The sequence below is a fragment of the Balaenoptera borealis genome, assembly GCF_965194805.1.
Source record: "Balaenoptera borealis genome assembly, chromosome: 4".
NCBI classification, from domain to species: Eukaryota; Metazoa; Chordata; class Mammalia; order Artiodactyla; family Balaenopteridae; genus Balaenoptera; species Balaenoptera borealis.
In genome coordinates this window covers 42887609-42901662 of record NC_138861.1, presented here as the reverse complement: position 1 = coordinate 42901662, position 14054 = coordinate 42887609, and the positions used below count along the sequence as shown (strand labels likewise).

Here is a 14054-nt window from a genome sequence, read left to right as displayed (position 1 = left end):
CATCTTATCTTTGATAAAGGAGGCAAGCATATACAGTGGAGAAAAGACAGCCTCTTCAATAAGTGGTGCTGGGAAAACTGGACAGCTACATGTAAAAGAATGAAATTAGAACACTCCCTAACACCATACACAAAAATAAACTCAAAATGGATTAAAGACCTAAATGTAAGGCCAGACACCGTCAAGCTCTTAGAGGAAAACATAGGCAGAACACTCTATGACATAAATCACAGCAAGATCCTTTTTGACCTACCTCCTAGAGAAATGGACATAAAAACAAAAATAAACAAATGGGACCTAATGAAACTTAAAAGCTTTTGCACAGCAAAGGAAACCATAAACAAGACCAAAAGACAACCCTCAGAATGGGAGAAAATATTTGCAAATGAAGCAACTGACAAAGGATTAATCTCCAAAACATACAAACAACTCATGCAACTCAATATCAAAAAAACAAACAACCCAATCCAACAATGGGCAGAAGACCTAAATAGACATTTCTCCAAAGAAGATATACAGATTGCCAACAAACACATGAAAGAATGATCAACATTATTAATCATTAGAGAAATGCAAATCAAAACTACAGTGAGATAACATCTCACACCAGTCAGAATGGCCATCATCAAAAAATCTACAAACAATAAATGCTGGAGAGGGTGTGGAGAAAAGGGAACCCTCCTGCACTGTTGGTGGGAATGTAAATTGATACAGCCACTATGGACAACAGTATGGAGGTTCCTTAAAAAACTAAAAATAGAACTACCATATGACACAGCAATCCCACTACTAGGCATATACCCTGAGAAAACCATAATTCAAAAAGAGTCATGTACCGAAATGTTCATTGCAGCTCTATTTACAATAGCTAGGACATGGAAGCAACCTAAGTGCCCATAAACAGATGAATGGATAAAGAAGATGTGGCACATATATACAGTGGAATATTACTCAGCCATATAAAGGAACAAAACTGAGTTATTTGTAGTGAGGTGGATGGACCTAGAGACTGTCATACAGAGTGAAGTAAGTCAGAAAGAGAAAAACAAATACTGTATGCTAACACATATATATGGAATCTAAAAAGAAAAAAAGAAAAAAAATTGGTCAGAAGAACCTAGGGGTAAGATGGGAATAAAGATGCAGACCTACTAGAGAATGGACTTGAGGATACGGGGAGGGGGAAGGGTAAGCTGCGACAAAGTGAGAGAGTGCCATGGACATATATACACTACCAAACATAAAATAGATAACTAGTGGGAGGCAGCCGCATAGCACAGGGAGATCAGCTCAGTGCTTTGTGACCACCTAGAGGGGTGGGATAGGGAGGGTGGGAGGGAGGGAGATGCAAGAGGGAAGAGATATGGGGACATATGTATATGTATAACTGATTCACTTTGTTATAATGCAGAAACTAACACACCATTGTAAAGCAATTATACTCCAATAAAGATGTTAAAAAAAATGGTTAAAACTGTAAATGTTATGTGTTTTTTATTATCACAATTTTTAAAAATGCAGATAAGATAAAAAAAGAGGATGCAGCCAACCTGCAGCAATTCTTCAGGGGGCAGTCTCGGGCATAAAGATGAAAATTGTTTGTCCTTTCACCCTCCAGTTGTGGCCAGTCTCTCATCTGTTGATCCTACTGGAATGCACAGAACAAGAGATCCCATTTATATTGTTCATGAGAAGAAGTCTGAAGGGACTTACAGAAGCTAATTTGCTGGGTCCTGACATTCAATCAACTGTTCTCTAGAGGAAGCAGCAAACCTCCTACCCTAACCTTAACCCTAACTCAGCATCAAAAAAGGGTTGGAATGAGAAAAGCTGGTGGCAGGTGTTTCTCCTGATCCAGAAACAGCCGCACACAACAAGTAAACACAGTGGTGTGTTTTCCAGTTAACCTAGAAAATCTTTGTTTAAATGCCATGATGTTCATTTCTATCATTTGATCTAGAAATCCCACTTCTAGGAATCTACCTTAAGGAAATAATCAGAAACATAGACTGAAAATTACACACAAGGAGATTCACTGAAAATTTTTTCATAAAAAATTTCACAAAAAAAGGAGCAACTAAATGTCCAGCATGCACAATATAATATTAGATGAGAAAGCAGGCTACTAACTGAATATAGACTATAATGCCGATTGTGTAAGAGGCTGCAGAGTACACTAAAATATTAGTATGGTTATCTTGGAATGATTGAATTAAGAATGATTTTTTTTTCGTATTTTTCAACATTTCTGTATTGAAGGCGATTTACTTGGATAAACAAGAAAAAACAATTATTATTATTTTTTTAAACCTCATGTCTGCCTCACATGATAAATATTCCCAATATAGAGACCTACAGAATCTCCTCTGCCATTCTGTATAGAAGGCATTGATTACCTGCTGGCTGCCTATTAACTTGAAGGGAAGCAGCCAGGGGGAGGGCAACCATGTCCTCTGAAATAGACAGCGTGCGTGGCTGAGGGTGCAGCTTCCTTTGATGGAATATTGCTAAACAATGAAATTCTATCTCCTGCAAGAAATGATTTCTGCTGGCTGTGCAAACATCAGGCTGGAGCCTGCCTTTGGAGAGGCGGCTGCATTACTATGTATTTGTAAAATCAGCAGAGCCTGGGCATGAACGGTCATAGTGGTTGATTTTACAAGCTGCTCACGACAGGCATCTGTACACAGAAAACCATAACTCAGAGTAGATTTAGTCTATTGTGATTCCTCCTTATTTTAGGTTTTGCCATTTTGAAAGGGTGTCATTTTACCCAGGAGAAAATGCGCTTTGTGTAAAGTGACTTCAGGGATATGAAATTACAATATATTAACCTAAACTTGGTACATTCTAGTCTACCTTTTATACTTTGTTTAAGCATTTCTTATCCTTGCACCTCTCGTACTATGGGGATGGCAGCTTTGGAAGGTCCACTCCATGGATGGTCAGTGGACCCCAAGGCTTCAGGGATCCTCTCCAGGAAAGAGGACACCTACGCAGGTCAGAGGCCCTGCTGAGTCTGCTCAGTGCTCGACCTCTATACTTAAGACTTCCTGTTAGTGACAGAGGCCGCGCCAGTATTTGGTGGTGGAGAGGCACCGGTCTGCTGCTGGCTTGGCATCAAGTCCTTGCACGGGGTCAGCAGCAGATGGCAAGAATTTTTAATCCCCACAAACGGTGCTACCTTCAAACTGAAACTTGGTGAAGTCTCCAAAATTTCCATCCCATCTGCCTAGTCCCAAGTATCATTTGCTGTCAACTTTACACTTCAAATCATCTTCTGGACTTGTGGTATTTTAACCAGCAAAATTAATTTTGCCATCAGTGAAATCAATAAAACATTGCAAAAAGTTCCAAGAGGGCTTTAAATGTTTTTTCCAGTTTTATTGAGAAATAATTGACATGCATCACTGTATAAGTTTAAGGTGTACAGCATGATGGTTTGATTTACATATATTGTGAAATGATTACCACCATAGGTTTGGCTAACATCCATCTTCTCATATAGATACACTAAAAAGAAAAGACAGAAGAAGGGAAAAAAAATTTCTCCTTGTGGTGAGAACACATAGGATTTACTTGCTTAACAGCTTTCCTATATATCACACAGCAGTGTTATAGTCATCATGTTGTACATTACACATTTTTAAATTTTTCAATACAAAAATAAACCATTTGAGAGAAGTCGCTCTTAGCCAATTAGGGTAGGTACAGCAAAAAAAAAAATTTTTTTTTGAAACTTTTTGTTTTTTTAAAGAAGTGTAGTTGATTTACAATTTTTTTTTGTTTTTTGGGGGGGTTCTTTTGGCCATGCTGCGAGGCATGTGGGATTTTAGTTCCCCAACCAGGGATGGAACCCGCGCCCCCTGCACGGAGTCTTAACCACTGGACCGCCAGGGAAGTTCTTGTGAAGCTTTTTTGACACACTGCTTGGGTCACATCCCAAAAGATTCCAACCTAGTAAGTCTTGGGTGGAAACTGCATGTCTGTATATTGAAAATGCTCCACTTAAGAGCAATTGCATTAAAAATGACTGGAAGCAATGAGGCAATTTTAATAGCATTTATTGTTAGTAGAATATCTTCTGAAAAATATGTTTTTTTTCTTTTACACTTGGTTGTATCCGGACAAAACAATGTTTACCCACTGCTTATTCTCGACCCCAGATTACTGACTTAAGGTTTGAGTGAGGGCCAAGGAGATAGCCACCTTGACATAAAGCAGAGGGATTATCCTCCGACATTAATAATGTCTTTCATAACTGAGCAGCTTACTTTCCCCACGATTTTCCAAGTTATGGCTGAAAGCTCCCTGATCTCAAGCCAGAATGAGAGGGAATTCATATTTCTTAATGATTAATATGGCATTCTTTCCAGAGAGAAATCAAGTGTGAGCATAAGTAACTTGGCTGAGCGTACGAAAGATGAAGACAGACATATCTGAAGAGGCCTCAAGATGCAGAATGTAATACTGTGGTTGCATTTGACTAAACATAATGTATCTATTCAGAGAGGAAAATGGAATTTTTTAAATCTGTATTGAGCAAAAACTGAATTCCTTTATTTTTCTTCTGTCCTACGTAAATGTATCACACTGTTGAAGTTATCGAAACAGTATCAGAGAAGGCCAGAAAGGGATGCAGGGTTGCCAAGGTTTTTTATGCATGTGATTGAGTTCTGAAAAAGTTGTTATATGACCAGGTCAGGTGGCAAACGTTCAGTGAACACAAAGGAAAGTGTTGCAATCAAAGAATCATTCCTCTGTGAACTTAAAAATACAGAGTGGTAATTGTATGTTACTATTACTTCATAGCCAATGATTCCATCTGTCTGGGTTGAGCCCTCAGGAAAGGTCTTGATAGCGCCTGCTGCAAAGGAAAGACCCAGATTCATTTTCAAGGAAAGGACACAGATTCATTTTCAAGCGGCAACGCTTTCAAAAACAATGACGCTTTGTGGGTTCTCTGCAATTACCAAGTGATCCATACAGAAGAAGTTGGGGGTTTATAGTCCCAGAAAAAGAGTTGTTACCAACAGGAACGAGCCCTTCACAATGTCTCCGGTGGTTTCGGATTTCTGTCCCCTGTCTTAATTAGGGATAGGTTAGGAGGATAGACTTCCAAACAATATCTGGGAAGAAACAATAGTAATAGCCGGAGAAGAAATTCCCTTGAAGATGACACTAACTGAGATGAGGTCAAAAGAAGAACCACCCTGCCGCCCCGATTTGGGGGACTGCCCTGCAAACCTGCTGCTGTTGTCTGGGAGTTTATGTTTAAATCTCTGCAGCATCTCCCCTAGATCTTTCCAGAGAAAGGATTGCTAAGCAGGAGCAGGATGATCACATCGTTCCCACTTGAACTCGATGCGATGAGCACATTTGTTTGTCCTCATTAAGTGCAGCGTGGCCAGCTCTAACGGACATGCAGAGGCAGCGTGCTGGGGCCGGGCCAGCGAGCCAGGAGCTGGGCAGGAGAGGGGGGGCCCGGCCCACGGTCCGCCCGAGACAAGCTTTGCCGCCTGGGGAAGTTAGCTGCTTCCCTGAGATCTTGGGTAACTTGTCAATAAGCAGAGGCCTTTAGGTAGAGGTTTTCCAGAAGCCCCTGGGGTCCCAGGAAATGCCCAAGGCTACCTCAGGGGTCGCAGGACGGCCAGACAGGGGCATTGCCTACAGACCCTTGGCCCCATTTCAAGCAGGGCATCTCTGATTGGATCCTTTATATGTATTGAGTTCTAAGTAAGACAGATTTTAAAGGTGTGAAACCACAGGACTAGCTAAGCTTCACATTCCTTACTTACAAAAAGGCAAAGTGAGGAATCTGATCATCTTTCTTCGTGGCCAAGCATAACGGTGGTTAGAAGCAGGGACTCTGGAGCCACTTGCCTGGGTTCAAACCCTCATGCCTTCTGTCTGGAGCTAGGTGACCCTGGAAAAGTTTCTTAACTTCCCCGTGCCTCAGTTTCCTCATCAGTGACGTGTGTGTAATAACAGTACTTGCCTCACAGGATTCTCGTGAGAATTAGATGAGGTAATATGTACAAAGCCCTCAAAACAGTGCCCAGCACAGAAACAAATGTTTCTTATTATCCTTGGCCCCAGTTAGCAGCGAGCTTCTGGGCCAGCATCGTTAATAAAGCCACAGAAGGAAACGCAGAGGAGCTCACTCATTCCGTGTAAAGGTGCTTGGGAGCATAATTGGATTGGCTGAAAGTGCCTTTTAAAATGATACTGTTGGTTTCTGAATCACATTTAGGAAGAATAGCAGAACAGAAGGTGGTAAATGCCTTTCTGGGAGAGCTTGGCAGAAGAGGCAGGTGCGACAGTAAAGTTAATTGGTGACTGGGAGGTGGAACCTCTGGGCAGAGGCGGGGTGACAGCATGAGCTAGCTCCTCTCCTGCTCTGCTTTATGGTGATTAATTCATTAGGGATTCTGAAAGCCCGTTCTTGGGTGGCTGCTGGTCCTGTCTTTGCCCAGACAGGGATGATGTCAGCCTACAGTTCATGGAGTTCTGCAATCCTCTGGAGGATTCCGGGAGCTTACAGAGCATCTCCAGGCTGCCAGCCAGCACTCTGAAAACTAAATCCCATTTGGATCTTGTGCATCCTGGCTTGCTTGTGTCTAGCAGATCTTTGTGGTTGTTGCTCTCTGTACAAGCACGGGGGCATGAGAAGCAACCTCCGGGGTTCCTTATGAAAGACTCACTTTTCTAGCCCCCTGGCTCGCTGAGAATTCGGCTCTGTTTCTCAGCCTCTTCTCTCGTTCACAAAGGGCAGGGAGTGGGCTAACACGGCAGGGATAGATCGAATTTAAGATGCAGGATTTCAGATCATAAAATGTATCGTTATTTTATGTACCACTAAGCAAGAAACAAATACCTGCTAATTAAACTCGGACACAAGCTTTAAAAAATCAGTTTGAAAATGCTCTTTCAGACATACTCAGACTTTTAAAAAAGTCACATATCACTCTTGTGCACACATAAAAAGAAAAATAGCAGGTTGGGGTGTTCCTAAAACTTTCTGCGTGCAGAGTGTGTCTTCTGAATCACTTTTTAATCCTCAATCAACAATATCTGTGTTTCTTCATGTAATGTCATCCTCTGTGTGGTCGGGAGCCCTGTTTATGTAGAACATCAGTCAAATCATAGAGTAAATTTCTGAAGACATTGTAAGTGGCCTGGGGACGCAGCACAGGTGGTGACAACCAGGCACGTATCACAATCGAAATGCCCCATGAACAGCTGTGACAGGTCTGTACTTGTGCCAGCAACGACAAGTACTCCTTCACGACTGCCACCAGGCCCGCAGCAACTGCAAGGTGCATCCCAACTGAAAGAACCTTGAAATGTGAAAAAATGTGCATCTTAGGAGCCATGAAATTGGCAATAAAGATTTACTCTTATTTCTCTAAGAGGATGGGTTACATTCCCAGGAAACTTTTCATGGATTATTGAAAAACTGTTCTTCATCCTATTAGTGAGAAGGTATATAGTGAATTTTTGGCCTTTCTCAAAAACTTGACACTTTCTCCAGTCAGGGTATGCTGGAGGATCAGAAGATTCCAGAGGTGAGAGTCAGCCTTGGGAGAGGACAACTGCTCTTGTGATGTGTTTTACATTTGCTGAAAGTGTTTTCCCCTTAAGTAAGAGTCATTTATTTGTGTGATGGCATTGCTATTTGCTGTGAAAATACAAATACCCTTAGAAAGGTCACTCAGTGTTCTTCCTGCCTGATTAATGATTTCTCCCTTCTAGGGTAGATTTTGCCAGAGGTTTATTTAAACGAGCCAAACTTTTAAAAAGAAAAATCTCTGAATGTTTCAACAGCATAAAGCTTAGATCACAAAACACCACATATTGTATGATTTCATTTATATAAAATGTCCAGAATAGGAAAATCTATAGAGACAGAAAGTCAATTAGTAGTTGCCAGGGGCTGAGGGGAGGGGGGAGCAGGAGTGATAGTTAATGGGTACAGGGTTACTTTTTGGAGAGACAAAAGTGTTCTAAAATTAGATTGTGGTGATGATTGCACAACCCTGTAAATATACTAAAAACATTGAATTGTACACTTTAAATGAGTGAATTGTATAGTATATGAATTATATCTCAACAAAGGAATTTTTATTGAAGTATAGTTGATTCATAATGTTGCATTAGTTTCAGGTGTACAGCAAAGTGATCCAGAATTTTCCAGATTTCCAAAGAATTTTCCAGATTCTTTTCACATATAGATTATTACAAAATATTGAGTATAGTTCCCTGTGCTATACAGTAGGTCCTTCAACAAGGAAAAATTTAAAAACACTTAAGAGAATGTGCTGTGTGTATATTAACCTAAACAGAAGTTCTTTTACATTTATCCCAGTGATATTTATTTAATAAAAGCTTAGAATTATTTTGTTCAAAGCAATTTGACAGACTCAACAAAGCAAACTGTTACGGGCTGTGGCAAAGAAGAGCTGATCTCCCCTTTGAGGAACCCACAATGAAGGAGGGGCAGGAGAGAGACACATAAATAACTCCGGAGGACAGAGGAAATATTCTGAAAGGCTCCGAGGATCTTTGCGGGTGAGCTCCAGATTTGACTTTGATAGGTAGGTATGGGGGGAGGGGACGGGGAACATATGTGGAGCAGAGAAATGTCTCAGATCCTTTGCAGCTGAGAGAGACTTTCTTGGAAAGAGGACCCACTGAGAGCTTCTCTGGGCTGAGTTTAGGAATCGATGAGCCAAAGAGCATGAGGGCACGTAGAGTCGATCCAGAGAAGGTTCTCGGTCTGAGGGGGAGAATGTTGTCAGCAGGAATAGATCATGAAGCGATGTGAAAGGATCAGGAGAGTTGAGCAGGGTCACTCAGCTGGTTGCTGAGACAGATCATGAACTCAAATCCAGTTTCCTAACTCTCGGTTCAGTCATTACTCCTCGGAAATGAATGGCATAATACCTTTGGTGCCGTCCCCAGCAATGGCCACCAGTGGTCTTGGGAGACTGCAGCCTAGTGGACAAACACAGTCTTTGGAAGGATGAAAGACAAAAGTCAAGGAGATGGCAAAGTAAGAACCTGCCATTGGTCCTTTTCCTTACTTCTTCAACCTCTCCCTTTAGGATCAGAAGCACTCATGTTCCATTAACATCCACTCCTGCAAGTGTGGAGTAAAACCCACCTTGGCAGGAAAAAGTCCCCTCCCACCCCTGTTCTCTAAGGGATGCTGCTGACCTGGTCTGCCCACTCTGGAACCTTGATTGCAATTAAAATTGGCTTCATGGAGGACAGCTTTCTTTCTTTAACAAAGCCTCAGATTTTTTTAAAAATTCAGGTCTTTATAAAGACCCTCAAATAAGTAGAGATTGATTGAATCCATACTCTGGCAACTAACAATATAGAGGTAACCAGTTAACCCAATAGTTGACCCAAATAGTTGACCCAATCAAAATGTGTTTGTACTAAACCTATAAAAATATTCCGAACAGTTCGAGAGTTAACTTTCAATCCCTCCTCACGGGGGATTTCACTGAGGTCACTGTGTCTGTGTTGGCCTGTCAGCATCTTCTCCTTTTCTTGCCCTGGATGTTTTCATTAAGTAATCCCCTACTAGGTTGCATGCTGTTCTTTAGCCATGCTTGTCGTCATCAGAATGGTTATTTCCGTGCACGAAGGCATTTCGTTAATTCTCCGACTCCATCTGCAGTTGCCCGAAGTGCTCCTTTTAAGAACAGAGCCTTCGTCAGCCGCGTTTCTGCCTTGGGCCAGTAAGTCTACGTGGGGAGCCGAAGGCAAGCGTTTCCTCCCGGGGCTCACTTACTGCGGCGGCCCCCTGTTATCCAGGAAATTCTCCCTCCGCCCTCTCTCTCAGCTGAGTCTTTGCTCTGTGCTGAGCTGTCCCCGTAAGCTCTCAGAGAAGTGGAGAGGATGTTTACAACTTCTAGTTTTAGTGCTACCTTAAAACAAATCTCCTATCCTGCTCAGAAATCCTTGGTGTTTGCTGTTGAACCTGCTCTGTGTAGGCTCTGCTCAGCTTCTGCTCTTGGTATGCGCATCTTTGCTCCCTGCGGTGGTACACTTACATGCACCACAGAGGCAGGCACATGTGCCACTTCTGCTGTGGGGATTATTCCATTTAAAGGAAAAGCTGAGAAAGACAAATATCATATGATATCACTTATATGTGGAATCTAAAAAAAAAAATGGTACAAATGAACTTATTTACAAAACAGAAATAGAGTCACAGACGTAGAAAACAAACTTATGGTTACCAGGGGGGCGGGGGTGAGGTGGGGAAGGGATGAATTAGGAGATTGGGACTGACATATACACACTACTATATATATAGTAGATAACTAATAAGGACTTACTGTATAGCACAGGGAACTCTACTCAATACTCTGTAATGACCCATGGGAAAAGAAACTAAAAAAAAAGTGGATATTCGTATATGTATAACTGATTCACCTGAACCTGAAACTAATGCAACATTGTAAATCAACTATACTCCAATAAATTAAAAAATAAATAAAGGAAAAGCTGAGAGTCTCTGGGAGGGCCCTCCTGACCTCTCAGCCCACCTCTCCCCAGCCTTGATTTTGTACCTGAACTATTTCCTTCCTTCATCAGTAGATACATGCTAATATACTGCTATTACTATAGACACCTAATTCATTCAAGCAGTGAATATTCCTGTCCATTTCTCCTCTCATGGTGGACAATCAAAAATTTGCACACTTATCTTTATTAAATAAAAGAACAGTATACAGGTAACTTGCTCTCTAGTTCCATAATGTCACTCACCAAAGACTCCTTTCCTACAGAGTATTTGAATAGACTGGCTAATTCATGCTATGTGATCTTTTAAACTGCTTACCAATTTATCAAACTGGAAGGAATTCAAAACAGATGTTTTTAGAACATGCATTCTTCACAAACCAGGAAAGGATCCCTAACTCTGAGAGAATCTCAGATGTTTGAATGTTTTATCTGAACCTGTGATGATAACCATGATTATAAAACCTTCTTGTCACTCATTTTGTCAAATCAAATGACTTCTTTATTGTGACTGATAATTGAACAAGAGCAGCCTTGGCTAACCCCTTTCTTGACATTATCTCTTCCCACAAACACCAGTAGAGGAAAGTTCTGAATCCTTAAGGATGGTCATGTTCTTTGACTGACTCTTCTGTGATTATTTCCACCAGCATTCTTGATCTTCAGTTAAACATTCCCAACAAATATACAAATCAATGCCTTTCTTGCCTTGTAGGTCAATTTATGGACAGCACTGTTACTTAAAATTATTTTAATGGCTTATAGTATCAAATGATTATAAACCTAAAGATTCCAAACAATGGAAATTTTCAAAAATTTTTTAAAGTTTAAATAGTCCTCCCCTCCTTTTTAAAGCCAATTATCTTGTGTTCACATTTTGTAAATTATTCATTCAACAAATATTAATATTCGATCAACTAGTGAAAAGACAAGTGGCAGAAGCAGTTGATGGTCAATAAACAGATAAAGAGAAAATGCACAATTAAATATGGTATAAATGAAAAGATGCAATGGGAAAGTAATGGGGTGTGTGTATGTGTGTGTGTGTGTGTGTGTGTGTGTGTGTGTGTGTGTGTGTCTATTTAGGTAGAGGGAGGCCTCTCGGAGGAGGTCATACTGAAGCTGAGGCTTGAAGAATGAACAGAAGGTAGACAAGCAGAGTAGGGGAGCAGGGTCCCAAACAGAAGGAAAAGTAAGTACAAGGCCTTGAAGCAGAAAAGGGATTGGTATATTCAGTTAGAGAAAGGACTTCAGTGAGGCTGAGAGCAAGGAAACAGGTGGGACAAGATAGGAAAAGGGGAAGAGGCCAGATCACATAGGCCATGAAAGAAGTCAAGATTTTATTGGAAACGTAATTCATTTAAGGTTGTCAAACGGTAGTGTATCATGATTCAATTTGTGTTTTTAAGAAATTACTCTGGCTTTTTTTTGGCAGGAAGCAAGGGTGGGAACATGGAAGTCAGTTAGTACACTACTGCAGTGATCCAGGAAAGAGTGGAGAATGGCTTATAGGTGGAGAGAAACTGCTGAAGATGAGAAATAATCAAGGAAGGAGAAATGGCAGGATTCATTGAAAGTGAGAGAAAGAGGGAGGGAGGGATTGAGTATGACAGGGCCTTTCCGATTTAGCAACTGGATGGAGGATGGTACAACTCAATGAGATGAAGGAAAACCAGGAGAGGGAACATTCTGAGGTGGGCATTGGGTTGAGTCAAGAGTTTTATTTGGGAGACACTGAGTCGGAGGTGCCTGTGAGGAGAGTTCTGAATTCTAAAGTACGGTCATGCTATAAGATTCTTCTGTGATTGTTTCCACCAGCATCTTCAATCTTCAGTTAAACAAGGGAAACGGCAAGGAGGCAGTTTGATAAGTGGTGAATGTATGGGATATATGAGCTTAAAGGAGAGGCTTGGAGAAGTATTTAAATCATGGAAATAGATGACCTGCCCTAGGGAGAGGATATTGATGAAATTAGGGCTCCAGACTGAACCCTGGAAAACTCTAGCATTTAAAGAGGAGGAGAGAGAGAGACAGATTGGGAGTTTGAGATTGACATGTACACACTGCTATATTTAAAATGGATAACCAACAAGGACCTACTGTATAGCACAGGGAACTCTGCTCAGTACTCTGTAATAACCTAAATGGGAAAAGCATTTGAAAAAGAATAGATACATGTATACGTATAACTAAATCACTTTGCTGTACACCTGAAACTAACACAACATTGTCAATCAAGTAGACTCCAATATAAAATAAAAATTAAAAATTAAATTAAATTAAATTAAAGAGGAGAAGTCATCAAAGAAACCTGAGAAAGGGTGGCTGAAGAAGTAGGAGGGGCACCAGGAGGATGTGAAGTCAGGAGAGTATTTTGAGAAGGTGGAGTTGATCATTCATTTCAAGAGGAGAAATTTTAATGAAGTGGTAGAAGCTGAAGCCACATGGAAAGTTGGGACAACCCAAAGATCACTGGTTTTAAATGCTCTGTTTAGTCCAGCTGTGTATAAAGTTTGGGTTACAGACTAAAATTCCACGGACAGCACAAGTCCAAAAGTCAAGCAAAATGTCTAAGGTCCCGCAGGATCCTTCATTCCTGGAAGGAAAGAGGAATAGAAGAACTTAGGCAGAACTTGCGACGTAAAAGATTTGGCAACGTCTATAGTAAATTTCAGTCAACAGATCAAAGAACAGGTTTTTGTTCAAGTGGGTGGATTTATTTGCTGTTAAATATGTTTGCATAATATTTCTGTATAAATACACTATGAGTGTAACTATATTTGAACTATTCATGTGGGACTTAACATGCAAAAATGAAGTTTTGTTCGAGTTGTGATATTTACATGGTTTTTTAAAAATTATAATGTTTATATTGCTATTTTATTATCATTTTCTAAAAGAATGAAAAAAATCTATTTCATGTGACATGGAAAGAAAGGAACTCAGGTTTCTGTAGTTTCTGCTCAACAGGTATATATTTTTTGGGCAGACGAGCACTCCCCAGGCCCCCAAGCCACACAGAGTGGCAGTGTGGGAGAGTCAGTAACAGGTATTCTTCATTAGCATGTGCAATTCTTTTTCCACTGTTCCTTCAATATTACCAGATAACCAACCCATCACTCTAAAATCCATTTCTCATTTTATTCCCTAACTTCTTCTTAGTGACAAGATCAGAACTGGCTATCAAGGCCGCGTTATTTATCTGCCTCATTTCCCACTGTGATTTTTGAACCTAAACATGATTCCGGGGGTTTGTTTCTCCGGGTGGCTGGACCACCATGGCTTCCCTGGCAGCTGTCCAAACCCCAGCTGTACTGGCTTTGGGCAGAAATCCAGGGAAGCAGTTGCCTTAATGTTATCAGCTAATACTTTGTTACTTCATTATTGGCACCTTCCTGGCATGAGCCAGCAGAAAAATCTCAATTTAGTTCCTGAGGTCGAAGGTGGGATGGAGCAAGGGAAGAGAAGGGGCAGAAGGAACATGGATCAATCTTCGCCAGCCTCTCAGCCCA

General features: G+C 40.9%; 1 long non-coding RNA gene across 1 annotated transcript in view; it reads right to left on the bottom strand.

The window, feature by feature from the left end:
* Nucleotides 1–1475: 1475 nt before the first annotated feature.
* LOC309627740 overlaps nt 1476–14054 on the bottom strand; it is a 28125-nt gene continuing 15546 nt past the window's right edge. Inside the window, exons 2-3 of the long non-coding RNA XR_014243935.1 lie at nt 4806–4867; nt 1476–1648 (exon numbers count right to left, since the gene is read on the bottom strand). This is a non-coding gene — a long non-coding RNA (uncharacterized lncRNA). The remainder of the gene's footprint in view (nt 1649–4805; nt 4868–14054) is intronic.